This window comes from Jaculus jaculus, chromosome 10 (assembly GCF_020740685.1).
Source record: "Jaculus jaculus isolate mJacJac1 chromosome 10, mJacJac1.mat.Y.cur, whole genome shotgun sequence".
Lineage (NCBI taxonomy): Eukaryota > Metazoa > Chordata > Mammalia > Rodentia > Dipodidae > Jaculus > Jaculus jaculus.
The window spans coordinates 99,289,582-99,303,011 of record NC_059111.1 but is presented as its reverse complement, the minus strand read 5'-3'; the positions used below and the strand labels follow the sequence as shown (position 1 = coordinate 99,303,011).

At 44.2% G+C, this 13,430-nt stretch overlaps 1 non-coding gene across 1 annotated transcript; it reads left to right on the top strand.

Moving 5' to 3' along the window:
• Positions 1 to 11,948: 11,948 nt before the first annotated feature.
• Positions 11,949 to 12,056, top strand: LOC123464246. Its single transcript, XR_006639477.1, has one exon. It is a non-coding gene; the product is annotated as a U6 spliceosomal RNA (small nuclear RNA).
• Positions 12,057 to 13,430: the final 1,374 nt, after the last annotated feature.

Sequence of the window (13,430 nt, the reverse complement as noted above, 5' to 3'; positions counted from 1 at the left end):
GCCTTAGCACATCCATTCGCTCTCTGTCATTCTCCTATCTCTCTCTGCCTGTAAGTAAATAAATAAAATAGTAAAACAAAACAAAACAAAACAAAAACCCGCTAGAGTCAAGCACAGAATGCTTCCATTGCTCCCCTCCAGAATTTCTATGTGTCTCATACAGTTACTGCTTTCCTAGCCACAGCCTGGTATTGATGATGACAAAAATAAATAAATAAAGTCATGTAAGTGGAACGTTATTGCTAATATCCATTTGAATCTGAATCTGGGTTCTTTCTCTCTCTCTTTTAAAAAAAAATTTGCTTGTTTTTATTTATTTAGTTGAGATTGACAGAGAGAGAGAGAGAGAACGGGCGTGCCATGGCCTCCAGCCACTGCAAACGAACTCCAGATGCATGCGGTCCTTTGTGCATCTGGCTAATGTGGGTCCTGGGGAATCGAGCCTCGAACCAGGGTCCTTAGGCTTCACAAGCAAGCGCTTAACCACTAAGCCATCTCTCCAGTCACCCCCCACTCTCTCTCTCTTTTCTTTTTTTCAAGGTAGGGTCTCACTCTGGCTCAGGCTGACTTGGAATTCACTATGTAGTCTCAGGGTGGCCTCGAACTCACTGCGATCCTCCTACCTCTGCCTCCTGAGTGCTGGGATTAAAGGTGTGTGCCACCATGGCCAGCACATTCCCATATATATATATATATATATATATATATATATATATATATATATATATATATATATATTTTTTTTTACCCCTGTTGTAATGGGATGCACTTGGGGAGGCTCAGGCAGAAAGGTGAGATATTGGAGACTACCCTTGGCTACAAAGTGAGATAGTGTCTTAAACAACTAAAAGCAGAGGCTGGGAAGCTGGCTCAGCAGTTAAAGGTGCTGGCCCAGGTTCAATTTTCCAGCCTCCTATGTAAAGATGGATCAACATTTGTCTGCAGCAACAAGAGACCCTGGAATTTACACACATACACTCATGCACACACGCATGTGTGCGCGCGTGAATAAAATAAAAAAAAATCAACATCAAAACCAAACCTTTGAGCCAGGTTTGGTGGCGCACGCCTTTAATCCCAGCACTTGGGAGGCAGGGGTAGGAGAATCACTGTGAGTTCAAGGCCACCCTGAGATGACATAATGAATTCCAGGTCAGCCAAGCTAGAGTGAGACCCTACCTCAAAAAACCATACAACAAACAAAAACCCCCACCAAACTGTCGTACTGTGTTGTCTATGGTTTTGGTGCTGAGTAATTTTGAACTTTATGGCTGGTTGATTTAGGCATTCAGCAGTTGAAAGACACACGTGCTGTCTGTGGCTTTTGGAGCTTGTTAACACCACTGTGTATTTTTAGGTACAAGTTTCTGGATGAACAGAACTTTTAGTGTTCCGTAGCAGTGGGAATGCTGGATCATAGGTAAAGGTACGCTTAACTTTAATTCATTAATTTTTTAGAAAACTATTTTATCTATTTACTTGCAAGGAGAGAGAGAGAGAGAGAGAGGGAGAGGGAGAGAGAGCGCACACCAGGGCCTCTTGCCATGACAAACTCCAGATACATGCACCACTTTGTGCATCTGGCCCTATGTGGGTGAGGGTACTGTCGAATTGAACCCAGGTCCTTATGCTCTGAAGGCAAGCACCTTAACCACTGAGCCATTTCTCTAGCCCTAATTCATTAATTTTTGAGATAAGACCTTGCTATGTAGCCTACCCTGGCCTCAAAGTCAAAGTCATGATTTTCTTGCCTTTACCCCCTAAGTGCTGGGATTATAGACATGTGCCACCACACCTGGTTTAGGTATAACTTTATAGGAAACTGCCAAATTGTTGGGTTTTTCCTTTCTTTCTAGCTTGCTTGCTTCCCTCCCTCCCTTCCTTTCTTTCTTTCTTTTTGGCAGTACTGCTGATTGAACCCAGGGCCTTTCTCCGCTAGTCCAGTGTGTTACCATTGAACTACATCCCCAGTCCTTGACAAATTATATTTGCAAAGTGGCAAAGTAGTGGTATAATTCACATTCTTGCCAATACCATATGAGGATTTCAATTCCAATTGATTTAAATCCTTGCTCATTTTTAATGTCATCAAGTTGTTTTAATATTTTATTTATTTATTCGAGAGACAGAGAGAGAGAGGGAGAGAGAGAGAGAGAGAGAGAGAGAGATGAATGTGGGCACACCAGAGCCCCTAGCACTGCAAACTCCAAATGCATGTACCACTTTGTACGTGAGTGCTGGGGATTTGAACCCAAGCTGTCAGGCTTTGCAAGCAAGTGCCTTTAACAGCTGAGCCATCTCTCCAGCCCGCGTGTTATTATTATTATTATTTTTTTTTAGGCAGGCTCTCATATAACCCAGGGTGGCCTCAAACTTGCCATATAGTCAAGGGTGACCCTGAACTTCTGATTCTCCTGCATCCACTTCCCAAGTGCTGGAAGTACAGGCATGCATCCCCACACCTAGTCTATGTGGTACTGAAGACTGAACCTAGGGTTTAATGCATATGAGCCAAGCACTCTACCAAATGAGTTCCATCCTCAGCCCCAGAGTTGTCAATTATTTATTTGCTTATTTACAAAGAGAGAAAGAGAGAGAGAGAGAGAGAGAGAGAGAGAGAGAGAGAGAGAGAGAGAGAGGGAGGGAGGGAGAAAGGAATGCACCCCTAGGAATGCACTGCAAATGAGCTCCAGATGCATATGCCATTTTGTGTATCTGGCATTACATAGGTACTGGGGTATTGGACCTGGGCCATCAGGCTTTGCAAGCAAGCTTCTTTAACTGTTGAGCTATCTCTCCAACCCCTGCTGTTAATTTTTTATTGTTGTTTTTTGCAAGGTAGGGTCTCACTCCAGCCCAGGCTGACCTAGAACTCACTCTGTAGTCCCAGACTGGCCTCAAACTTCCAACCCTGTATCCCAAGTACTGAGATTAAAGGTGTCCACCATCATGTCCACCAGGCTCCATTATCAATTTTTTTTTAAAAAAAAATATTTATTTATTTGACAGAGAGGCAGATAGAGAGAAAGAATGGGTGTGCCAGGGTTCTAGCCACTGCAAATGAACTCCAGACACATGCACTACCTTGTGCATCTGGCTTTACATGGGTACTAGGGAATCGAACCTGGGTCCTTAGGCTTTGCAGGCAAATGCCTTAACTGCTAAGCCATCTCTCCACTTCTTCCGGTGTCAATTTGAAGTCTATTTTGGTGGTGGTATCTCCCTGTGATTTTAATACTTGCAGGTGATGTTGAGCATCTCTCTCTGTTTTTTGTTTTTTTTTGTTGTTTTTTTCCTTTGACAAGGGTCTTATGTAAGTCAAGCTGGTTTCAAACTTTCTATGTAGCTGACATTGACAGTGAACTTCTGATCCTCCTGCCTCCACCTCCCAAGTGCTGGGATTACAAGTGTGCACAACCACACCTGGTTTAAGTGGTGCAGGGGATGGAATTCAGGGCTTCATGCATATTAAGCAGGAAGTTTGTGCACTGAGCTACATCTGCAGCCTGATAACACACGTGCGTCTCTTCATGTGGTTGTTTGCTAATGGATGCCTTCTGCTACAGAGCGAATTGTGCACCCGCCTTTCTAGTAAGTGTTGAAGCTAATTCCCCTGATCCTCATTAGATGACACCCAGTTCCCCCAATGTGGCAGTATATGGAAATAGGGCATTGCAGAAGTAATTCGGTTTTAATGAGATCATGAGGGTGGAGTCTCTCTCATCCTCTTGTGAGGTCACAGTAAGTAAGACTTTCTCAGCCCAGATAGAAGGTTCTCACCAAGAATGCCATTACTGGGCTGGAGAGATGGCTTAGCGGTTAAGCACTTGCCTGTGAAGCCTAAGGACCCCGGTTCGAGGCTCGGTTCCCCAGGTCCCACGTTAGCCAGATGCACAAGGGGGCGCACGCATCTGGAGTTTGTCTGCAGAGGCTGGAAGCCCTGGCGCGCCCATCCTCTCTCTCTCCCTCTATCTGTCTTTCTCTCTGTGTCTGTCGCTCTCAAATAAATAAATTAAAAAAATAAATAAATTAAATAAATAAATTTAAAAAAAAAGAATGCCATTACTTTAGCCTCAGATTTGCCAATGTTCACATATACGAGGAATATTTCTGTTTAAGCCATTCAGTCTATGACATTCTGTTATCACAGCCCAAGGAGACTAATGCACCTTTTTTTGTTTTAATTTTCATTAATTATTTATTTATTTGAGAGATAGAAAGAGGCGGGAGCGGGGAGGGAAAGAATGGGCACGCCAGGGCCTGTAGCCACTGCAAACAAACTCCAGACGCATGTGCCACCTTGTGCATCTGGCTTACGTGGGTCCTGAGGAATTGAACCTGGGTCCTTTGGCTTTGCAGGCAGGTGCCTTAACCACTAGGCAATCTGTCCAGCCTGACTAATGCTTCTTGTTTAGTGATGTGGCTAGTCTTTTTTTTTTTCTGTTTTAATTGTTTTATTAATTTCTTTATTTATTGGTGGTATAGTCAGGTTCACATTGCTGGTTGAAATCACGCAACCAAGAGCAGCTTGTGGGAAAAAAGAGGTTTATTTTGGCTTCCAGGCTTGAGGGGACGCTCCACAATGGCAGGGAAAACGGCGGCATGAGCAGAGGACCCAGAACTTAGCTGCTCACACTTTCACAGCAAGGTTTTCCACTGAACCGTCTCTGCAGCTCTTTTTATTTTATTTTTTTGTCTGGTTTTGTTTTTGTTTTTTGATGTAGGGTCTCACTGTAGCTCAGGCTGACCTGGAATTCACTATGTAGTCTCAGGGTGGCCTCAAACTCACGGTGATCCTCCTACCTCTGCCTCCCTAGAGTGCTGAGATCAAAGGTGTGCGCCACCATGCCCGGCTTGTTTTTGTTTTTCATACAGGATTACATATATCCCAGGCTAGTCTTGAATGTATGTAGTTGAGGGTGACCTTGAACTACTGATCCACATGTCTCCACATAGCACTTTTCAATTTTCATGAAGTCAAGTTTATCAGTTTTTTTTAATATAGTTTAAAAAATTATATTTATTCCTAAGGAGAGAGAGAGAAAAAGAGAGAGAATGGGCATGCCATGGCCCAGTGCCACTGAGAATGAACTCCAGACACTTTGTGCATCTGGCTTCACATGGGTACTGGAGAATCAAACCCAGACTGTCAGGCTTTGCAAGCAAGTGCCTTTAACTGCTGAGCCATCTTTTCAGCCCCCTCAATTTTTATTCTTAAGAGTTATATGATTATGTCATATTTAATTTTTTTTTGTTTTCGAGGTAGGGTCTCAGGCTAGCCCAGGCTGACCTGGAGTTCACTCTGTATTCTTAGGGTGGCCTAGAACTCATTCGATCCTCCTACCTCTGCCTCCCAAGTGCTGGGATTAAAGGCGTGCGCCACCTCGCCAGGCTTAATATTTTTTTGAGGCAGAGTCTCACTGTGTAGCCCAGGCTAGCTTTGAGCTTATGTGGTCCTGAAGCAGTTTAGGGATAGAAGGGACCTGATAGTAGACTAAAGTGGCTAAAAGTGACAATTGTCCTTGCTCCTTTAAGGGGAAATCTGGTTTTTCCTTATCTTTTTCCCTGAAGGAGTCTTTGAAGCCACCACCTTTTTGGAGGCCAGAAAGGTCACAAGAGTTCCCTTTTCCTAGAAATGTAGATGGGGCTACTCCCTTTCCTGGAACCTGGGAAAGCACCTGGCCCCTGGGGACGTATCCTAGCCAGACTGTGTGCTGGGCAAGTCCTCCACCTTGGAGCAGCACCACCCACCAGATTTGGCTTTTATTTATTTATTTAAAATTTGTTTTGTGTTTATTATTTATTTATATGAGAGTGACAGACAGAGAAAGAGGGAGAGAGAGAGAATGGGCACACCAGGGCCTCCAGCCACTGCATACAAACTCCAGACACCTGTGTCCCCTTGTGCATCTGGCTAACGTGAGTCCTGGGGAATCGAACCTCAAACCAGGGTCCTTAGGCTTCACAGGCAAGCGCTTAACCACTAAGCCATCTCTCCAGCCCAAGCCATCTCTCTAGACCAGATTTGGCCTGTAATATTTCAAAAATAGTTCTAGATTTTGTTATCTTCATGCCATTTTTTTTTTTTTTTTCGAGGCAGTGTCTCACTCTAGCTCAGGCTGACCTGGAATTCACTATGTAGTCTCAGGGTGGCCTTGAACTCATGGTGGGATCACCTACCTCTGCCTCCTGAGTGCTGGGACTAAAGGTGTGCGCCACCACACCTGGCTTATAATTTATATTTTGATCAAATACAAAGAGTAGTTAGACAATAAAAGTCTTATTTTATTTTTATCTTTTAAATCTTTTGGTTTTATTTTTATGTCTACTTGTAGGTATTTTTTATTTATTTATTTACTTTTTTTTTTGTCTGAAGTAGGGTCTCACTTTAGTCCAGGCTGACCTGGAATTCACTATGTGGTCTCAGGCTGGCTTTGAACTCATGTAGATCCTCCTACCTCTGCCTCTCCAGTGCTGGGATTAAAGGCATTGCCTGCCATGGCTGGCACTTTTATTTTTTTGAAATATTGTCTCACATAGCCCAGGCTGCTCTCAAATTCAAAACAATCCTAGCTCAGCCTCCCAAGTGCTAGAATTATAGGCATGATCCACCAAGCCCTGAAAGACATTTGTTTAACTATATGAGCCATCTCCCTAGCCCATGAAACACATTTCTTTTTTTAAAAATATATTTTATTTATTTATTTGAGAGAGAGAGAGAGTGAGGGAGAGAGAATGGGCATGCCAAGGCCTCCAGCCACTGCAAATGAACTCCAGATGCATGCACCCCCTTGTGCATCTGGCTTGTGTGGTTCCTGGAGAATTGAACCACGATCCTTTGGCTTTGCAGGCAAACGCCTTAACCGCTAAGCCATCTCTCCAGCCTGAAACGTGTCTCTTAGTAAGATGGAAGGTGCTTCCTGCCCCCTTCCCCCATAATTAGTTCATGTTTTTGTGCTTTAGTTGCTACTCACTGCTAAAATGAGAGAAGGCTCACCATCGATTTTCATCTTATTTTTCATCTTTGTAGACATAAGCACTGGGAAAATTTGATTACATAAATATGTAAGTAAACGTAGAAGTGCTTTTGTTATGGCTATGCCAATCACTTCCTCGAACGCTGCCTCGTTTTCTAAAAATATCCTAGAGTCATCTTTGCTGCAAATTGCTTTTAATGAATTATTAGCTTGCAGCTCAATTAAGTCTTCCAGCTCTGCTAAGCAAATCACTGAGGGTCGTCTGACTGGCAGAGAGCTTTATCTTTTTTATGAAGCCATGCACTAGGAAGTGTGTCAAAAAAGCCTTACTGTGGGCTGGAGACACAGCTTAGCAGTTAAGGCACTTGCCTGCGAAGCCTAAGGACCCAGATTAGACTTTCTAGATCCCAGGTAAGCCAGATGCACAAAGATGAGGCAACTGCAAGGTTGCACATGCCCACTAGGTGGCGCAGGCATCTGGAGTTCAATTGCAGTGGCCGAGGCCCTGGTGAGCCAATTGTCTCTCTTTCTTCTGTGTGTGCACACTCCTATATATATTTAAAATGCCTTACTGAGGCTGGGGAGATGGCTCAGCAGGTAGGGTGCACTTATCTGCATGCATACATCACACGTGCACATTCACACTCCACACATAACCCCCACCCCCGCCGACACACGCAAAAACCTTGCAAAGGCTGGGTGCTGTAACAAAAAACCTTATGGAGAAGTACCCATGACTGTTATTTACCTATTACTGGTTTAGTGGTACCTTACTTTGTTGAATTAAAGGGAATGGAAATCGGGTTTAAAATAAACCTATAATGTTAAAAAACTGTGTGTTTATAGTCTCTAGCTCCCTGATTGTTAAAAAACTTAGGCCAAATTGAAGGCATTTTTGTTTATTTAAAATGGTTTATTTCTGTGAAAACTAGCTGGGCGTGGTGGCACAGGACTGTAATTAAGCACTAGGGGAGGCTGTCGCAAGAGGGTCCTGAGATCAGGATGGCTTGGGTTACACAGAAGACCTGGACTCCAAATACAAAACAAAAATTGCTGGGCTGGGAAGATGGCCCAGTGGTTAAAAGCACTTGCTTGCAAAGCCTACCAGGTCAGTTTCAATTCCCCAGTGCCCACATAAAGCCAGGTGTATAAGTGGCACATGCATCTGGAGTTCATTTGCAGTGGTAGGAGGCCCTAGTGTACCCATATACACATTTTCTTTATCTCTCAAATAATAAAAAAAATTAAAAAAAAATTATGTTACTACCTGTAATAAATACTCATACGCCCACCACAGACTTAAGAATTGTCATCTTCTTGAATATTTGCTTTCTTTTGTAAAATATTTTATAATAACATTGAGACAAAATACTTTCATCTCCAAAGGAGTAAGAGATAGCTTTTTTTTTTTTTTTTTTTGAGGTAGGGTCTCACTCTGGTCCAGGCTGACCTAGAATTTCACTCTGTATTCTCAGGGTGGCCTTGAACTCACAATGATTCCTACCTTTGCCTCCTGAGTGTTGGGATTAAAGGCATGTGGCACCACACCTGGCTGAGATAGTTTATTCTTGAGTTTGAGTGGCTGTGGCCCAGGAACACAGATTCAAGTTGTCCTAAATACCATGTTTCAACATGGAAATGGTTCCTTGAAATTTTTTACAGTCACAGAGCAAAGGAAAATCACAAATCAAAGATTTTTTCAAAGATATCAGTGGGAACATTAGGTAGCAAGTTGCCCTGAAGTGGGGGAGTCTCTGTCGTCTGTCTCAGAGGCTAGCTGATGATATCCTTAGCTTTGGGGTTGGTGAAAATCAGTGGTCAGTTCAGTTAATACATTCCCGAAAGGTTTCACCTATTGGTCAAAAAGCCATTATGTCAAACACAGAAGAGTGCAGTGAGTGAGTGTTAAGGGGACAATAGATAACCCAAAATAATTTCGGTTTGGGACCTGCAACATTCCACCTCTCCCTAGCCATATACGTCTAATCAGTCAACCAGTCCTGTAGAATCATTCCCATAGAAATGACTTTTTACTTGGAAATTTAATTCAGAATAATACTGCATTCTTCTGTACTTTATTACGTAGTCTTTTTGAAAATGGACATTTCCTACTTAACCACAATAAAATTATCACACATGAAAATTAACAACTTACCCTAATTAAATAATCAGCCCATAGTTCGATTTCTCTAATTATTAAAGACAGTGCAATTTATTGCTTTAGATACTGGTACAAGTCAGGGACCACATAATTTGAGCGCCTCTTAAATTTCTGGAGAGGACAGTACTGAACGATATCTCAGACTATTCCTTACCATAAGACTTTTTAATTGCTTTTTTCTAGGTAGGGTCTTGCTCTAGCCCAGGCTGACCTGGACTCTACTATGCAGTCTCAGCCCGGTCTTGAACTCATAGTGACTCTCCTACTTCTGCCTCCCGAGTGCTGGGATTAAAGGCGTGCACCACCATGCTGGGCTGAAACGCAGTGAGATTTTTGTGTATTGTGCTTCGTTTTGTCTGTAATTTGCATTTTGGTCTCTCTATTAGTTACTTTCTCATTTCTATGGGCAAATGCCTAAGCAGAAGCAATTTAAGGAAGGAAAGGCTTCATTTTGGCTTATTGTTTTGAGGGCAAGGTATGGCAAGCTGACTTATCACATTGCAGCCAGAAACAGGAAGTGAGAAGATGAACAAAGAGTGAGGTCGGCTATGAAACCTCACATCCTGTCCCCAGGGACCTACTTCCTCCAGCAAGCTTCCACTTCTTAAAGGCCCACAACCTTTTCTCACACGGTGTCACCAGCTGGGGACCAAGTGTCCAAACACATGAATCCATGGTCTAGGGGGGGCATTTTTTTTTTAAATTATTTATTTATTTATTTGAGAGCGACAGACACAGAGAGAAAGACAGATAGAGGGAGAGAGAGAGAATGGGCGCGCCAGGGCTTCCAGCCTCTGCAAACGAACTCCAGACGCGTGCGCCCCCTTGTGCATCTGGCTAACGTGGGACCTGGGGAACTGAGCCTCGAACCGGGGTCCTTAGGCTTCACAGGCAAGCGATTAACCGCTAAGCCATCTCTCCAGCCCCTAGGGGGGGCATTTTACTCTCAAACCGTACTTCACTCCTAGTTAATGGCTATCTCATGGTGCAAAATACATTCAGTCCAACTTTAAAAGTCTACATAGTCTTTAATCGTCCCCACACATGAAAATTTCCAAACTCCAAACACTCTTCTGAAACTTAAGACAACCTCCTTAACTGGGACTCCTTATAAAATCAAAAACCAAATTATAGGGCTGGAGAGATAGCTTACTGGGTAAGGCACTTGCCTGCAAAGCCAAAAGCCCTAGGTTCAATTCCCCAGAACCCACGTAAGCCAGATGCGCAGGGTGGCACATTCATCTGGAGTTCATCTGCAGCGGCTGAGGGCCCTGGCATGTCCATTCTCTCTCTGTATTTCTGCTTTTATCTCTCTCAAATGAATAAAGTAAATAAAGGAAGAATTAAAAAAGAATAAAGCTTACCTGGGTGTGGTGGTGCATAGCTCTCGGCACCTGGGAGGCTGAAGTAGAAGGATCACTGTGATTTCAAAGCCATCCTGGGCTACAGTGAGACCCCCTCTCCTCCCCCCCAAAAAAACTAAAAACATAAGGCTTGCTGGGCATTGATGAACCAGTCTGACTCCATCTAAGATTTAAGAGCCATTTTGTTTTTAAATCAAGATCAGTTTCATTTCTGCTTACTATAAAACTTACGTTTCTGTTTGGTCTAACTGTACCTTGCTAACCTGCCTGGAATTCCCCACCCCTGGACCTTCCTGGAACCCGAGTTACTCCCCACTCTGACAATGCCTTGCCTCTCCCAAGATGTTATGTCAAGTAATTGTGAACTGCTAATTGCTTCTGTATTTTGCTTGCCAAGTTCCCTATTGGAAATCTCTCAATCTTACAGTTTATGAATTATAAAAACCTGCCTTCTCTTGTGCTCGAGGCTGCTCTCCTAAGCCCCGCCTTTGGGTGAGATGGCCAGCTGGCCAGCTTCCGGGTGCACAATATAATTTGCTTCAATTTGACCAAATATTTGATTCGGTGGTCTCTTCTTTGCATCGTAGATTTAACAGCATGTTGGTGCACACCTTTAATCCCAGCACTCGTGATTGCTTTGAGTTTGAAGCCAGCCTGAGACTAATTCTAGGTCAGCCTGGGGTAGAGCAAGATGCTATTTTAAACAAACAAACAAACAAACAAACAAACAAGCAAACAAACAAACAAGCAAGCAAGAAAGCAAACAAACAAACAAACAAAAAATAGAAAAGAAAAACCATAAAGACATGCAGCTTTCTTTGGCTCACAGTTTTGGAGGTTTGGAAGGTCAAGATTGGGTGGTCACATCTGGTGAGGACCTGCTTGCTTGTAGGGGACTCTCTGTAGTCTGAGATGGTGCAGGGCATCTATTATTGAGAAAGCATGTCCTAGCTCAAGTGCTTCCTCCCTTTCTTATAAAGGAGGGGCATCCCACTGATTGATACAGCTTCATTAAAGCTTGGTTAGTTACTGATGTTATACCTCCAAATGCCAGGGTTGATGTAAGAAGTATCTAAGTATCTACTCTCTGAGTGTCTCACAGTGAGGCTTAAATTTCAACACCGCTTTTGATGGGCATGTTGGAAACACAGCAACTACAAGCCAAGCATGGTGGCTTACACTGTATTCCTAGCACTCAAGAGGTTGAGGCAGGAAAGACTTACCATAACTTTAAAGCCAGTCTCGACTACAGAGGGAGACCCCGACTCAAAAAAAAAAAAAAAGTGCCAGCTCTGTTGGGGCATGCCTGTAATCTCAACACTTTGGAGGTCGAGGCTGAAGAATCAGGAGTTCAAGGCCAGCTTCAGCTACATAGGGAATCTGAGGCCAGCCTGGGCTATGTGAGACCCCATTTCACTCTCCCACACACATGAAAGCAGATTTCCAGTGCTCACTTGGCATCACATAGACTAAAACTGGAGCAACACAGAGGAGATTGGCACAGCCCCTGCGCAAATGTGTTTCCAAATTCAGCGCATGGCACTGAACATATTTAGTATGCTCAGTGGTAGCACTTACTTCTTGTTACTGGGAGGAAAAAAAAAACCTGACCAGAAGCAGCTTACGGGAGGCAAATGTTGGTTTCTGACTTACAGATTCAAGGGGGAGTTAGTTCATCATGGTGGATAATGTGTGCCCAAGCAGGCAACCAAACTCACACGTTCACCCACCAGCAGCAGGGTGGAAGCAGCAGGAATGCGCCAGCTTTGGCAAGGGCACACTCCAAAGCCCGCCCCCACCAACATCTTCCTCTAGCAAGGCTCCATCTCCCAAACTGCCGCCAGCTGGGGACCAAGTACTGAAAACACTTAGGCTATGGTGGGGGGGGGGGTGACCTTGAAACCTCCACACCCCTGTTCTTTTCCAAGCAACAGATTTCTTTCGTGATCCTTTTAATCGTCAGTACCTGGTAAAGAGTGCAATACCCATAGTTACCCCGAGTTTAGAGTAATTACACAGGGAAGAGGTCTAGAGGTAGAGAAAGCCCACAGTTGGTAGATCTAATGTAAGGGAAATGCACACGTGGTGGATTCAGAGAGCAGAGGAAAATCGAGCATGCAATTAAAGCGAGACGTTTTCCCAAACTATAAAGCAGAGGCAAGCAGAGAAACCATCCAGACCCAGAAGCGGTGTTCTGTCCACACCCCGACACACAGCCCGGCCGGCTGGGAGGGGAAGTCACTCACATGAATCCACGCAGGGATGAGAGGGGTCCAGAGAGAGCAGACAGGAAGAAGGCCGCAGCCTTTCTAGTGCGGAAAATGTATCCTTTCCTCAGATTCCGTATGCCAGCGGAAGCCTGGATTGGTTTGTAGATTTGGAGGGTGGACCTCAGGGCCAGCTCACCTGGACCATCTATATCTAGGCAGCATGCTAGACTGTGGGCAGCAGGGGGCGCTGCAGATCAACCTCAGTCAGCCACGTGCTTCATTTCCATCCGTGCGCCGGGGCCAGGTGGCCTCTTGTGGTTTACTTTGGGCCTCAGTCTCTAACTGAAATGTCCTAAAAGAAGCTAGGAGCTAGGTTTCTCCCATCCTCCTTCACCACTACCTCCTCTGCCCTTCTCCAACCCTCATCCACTGAACTCCTCTGCTTTCTAACTACTCCCTCTTTTATTTTGATGGCCTGTGTGTGTGTGTGTGTGTGTGTGTGTGTGTGTGTGTGTGTATGCTTTTACGTTTTTCCAAGGTAGGGTCTCACTCTAGTCCAGACTGATTTGGAAGTCACCATGTAGTCTCAGACGGACCTCGAATTCACTGTGATCCTCCTACCTCTGTCTCCCAAGTCCTGGGATTAATGGCGTGCCCCACCACCCTGGTTATTTTGATGTCTTTGAATGGAAGACCATGTTCCAAAGCAGTTCTCTCC